Source organism: Octodon degus, unplaced genomic scaffold (assembly GCF_000260255.1).
Source record: "Octodon degus isolate 3935 unplaced genomic scaffold, OctDeg1.0 scaffold00085, whole genome shotgun sequence".
NCBI lineage: Eukaryota > Metazoa > Chordata > Mammalia > Rodentia > Octodontidae > Octodon > Octodon degus.
Genome location: NW_004524661.1, coordinates 1,368,458 through 1,370,882, shown reverse-complemented (window position 1 = coordinate 1,370,882; position 2,425 = coordinate 1,368,458). Strand labels below are relative to the sequence as shown.

At 44.7% G+C, this 2,425-nt stretch overlaps 1 long non-coding RNA gene across 1 annotated transcript in view; it reads left to right on the top strand.

Moving 5' to 3' along the window:
* LOC111818277 overlaps positions 1-498 on the top strand; it is a 4,214-nt gene extending 3,716 nt beyond the window's left edge. Inside the window, exon 3 of the long non-coding RNA XR_002822295.1 lies at positions 137-498. This is a non-coding gene — a long non-coding RNA (uncharacterized LOC111818277). The remainder of the gene's footprint in view (positions 1-136) is intronic.
* The last annotated feature ends 1,927 nt before the right edge of the window (positions 499-2,425 follow it).

Genomic DNA, 2,425 nt, shown 5'->3' with positions numbered 1-2,425 from the left:
AAGAAAGGAAGGAGAAAGAGAGAAAAAAGACTGCATTGAGGCTAGGCAGAAAAGAGGTAACACCAGTGTAGAGACTTCTGCTGTAGTCAGTGGGCAGACAATGAATGACCCAAGTCCTGTGTACCACCTCACTTAGGACTCAATAAATACAGCACACGTGAGCAGGTGTCCAGTGGCCAATTTGACTCGATGATCGAACTCTGAGAGCCTGGAGAGGTGGGTGGGAATCATCATGCTGGTGAGTCCCTCAATGCACATTTCTCCACGGGGAGCTCAAGAGGAGTTGGAAGGCTGATGGGAGTTCCTATCCCTGCTTTAAAGACTAAGTGAGCAGATGGTAGGGTTGACAGCCTCAACAGGAGAGACCTTATTTGTAGTGGCATTGGGTTCAGAGCCAGAGCACATTTGCACACTTAAAGAAAAAGAGAAAGAGATTATGTAATGTTTATTCCTGCAGGATAGTCTTTAAGGGACTCCCACTTTCTTTTTCTTTTCTTTCTTTCTTTCTTTCTTTCTTTCTTTCTTTTTTTTTTTTTTTTTTTTTTTTGGTGGAACCAGGAATTGAACTCAGACCCTTGCACTTGCCAGAAAAGCGCTTATTCCACTGAGCCATCTCCCCAGCAGCCACCTCCCCGGCTCCCACTTTCTATCTTTTGTGGTTTTGTATGTTTCAACTTAAAACAAATATTAATTTTTTCTGATGGTATGAGCTATATTGTCACCCCCTTCTTTGTTTTGTATTTTGAGCTGAGTTCCTAAGTTTTCCAGGTAGGGCATGAATTTGGGAGACTCCTCCTTCAGCTTCTTAGAGTACTGCATTGCATGTCCAGATACATTACTTTTATAATCAGCAAAGGTATAGATTATTTTATTTGTTTTGTGGTACCGGGAATTGAATTCAGGACCCTGTACTTGCCAGGCAAGCGCTTATTCTACTGAGCTATCTCCCGCCCCCCAGTATAGATTATTTTAAACTCACCTAATTTACCTTCTCCCATCCTTCTTTCCTTCCTTTTTTTTTTTTTTTTTCTGTCCAATGTGTGCTACCGTTCTGTAAAGGCTATCTTTGGGGCACAATAAAGGAAAGAATTTAATTACTAGGAGCAAATTTATCTTAACTAAATTCCAGATATCTGGAATGATTTTGCTCAGCCCACCGCAGGATAGGGACAGATTACAAAAAGACAATTTGGAGAGTCTGTGATGGCCACAGAGGCTCCTGGACATGTTTATCCCACCTTACCCCATCTCTGGGGTCTCTTTCTACAGGAAAGCAGCCGATGAGATGTCCTGATGTCCTGGCACCTCCCGCATCATCAAGGAAACCTGTTCTCAAAGATCATCCACTCTGCTAGCAACCAGTGACGCAAGAAGAAAGCACCTGAGCACAAACATTATTCACGCATGGAATGGGCTGTGCAGAACATGGGGTGTTGGCAGGTCATGTGCGTGCGAGGCTTTCGCTGCATTCCAACTTCTTCTCTTTGAGTTCCAAGATCCTGCTGCCCATCAAGCCTCTCTCTCTCTCTCTCTCTCTCTCTCTCTCTCTCTCTCTCTCTCTCTGTCTCTCGACTTTAACAAGAGTGAATGTTTCCAAACATTTTTCTGGTTAGCCTTCAATTAACCAGAAAATCAGATTAATTGTGCATGAACTCCTATGTCCAGGATCAGTCTGACCCACAGAAAATGCAAATCAGGGTAAAAGTAAGTCACTTTACAGTGAGGCGCTCTTGCTTTTGTTTAGGGGCATGGAAGAACTGGAAAACAAGACAGGGCCTAGGGCCAAAGAAAAACGCCGTATTTCGATGTGAGGGGCTGTGTTCGGCCTTGATACCAGTGTCGACTCAGCTAGTCGGGAACAGGGGCATTCAGTCAATCCACCTGACATGCTGTCGCTGTCCACAGGCACGGAGCTCCAAGTCATCCTGAAAGGCGCTGTCGACTGAGAAGAGGTAACAGCTGCTCCGCGGCAATTAAGCAGCAGTTTCTGTTGCTGAAGGAGATTATTTTGGATGGCGTAAAGAGATTCAAATAAAAATGTCAACGTGCCCATTATGGATGAAAGTTAGAAAAACTTAAGTGGCCCTGAATTAATCACTACTTGACAGGAAGGCACGTAAACGAGTACTAAAAAAAATCCCCCCGCAAATCTATTTTCCTGCCTTTTTGGTAATTGTAAAGAAGCTGGCTGGGGAGTGGGGAGGGCATTTCTTGGCTGCAGCCTTAATTCATCTTGGAGTGAAGATTTAATGACAAAGTTACAAGCCCTTAAAGTACCATTTATTGAGGGGCTAATGAGAGTTCCTAAGAGCTCCGTAAAAACAGAGAAGCAGCCGGCGACACAAGAGGCCTTTGAAAATCCCGAGGAGAGGAGAGGAGAGGGGAGGAGAGGGGAGGAGAGGGGAGGGGGGGGGTCATTAGCCTT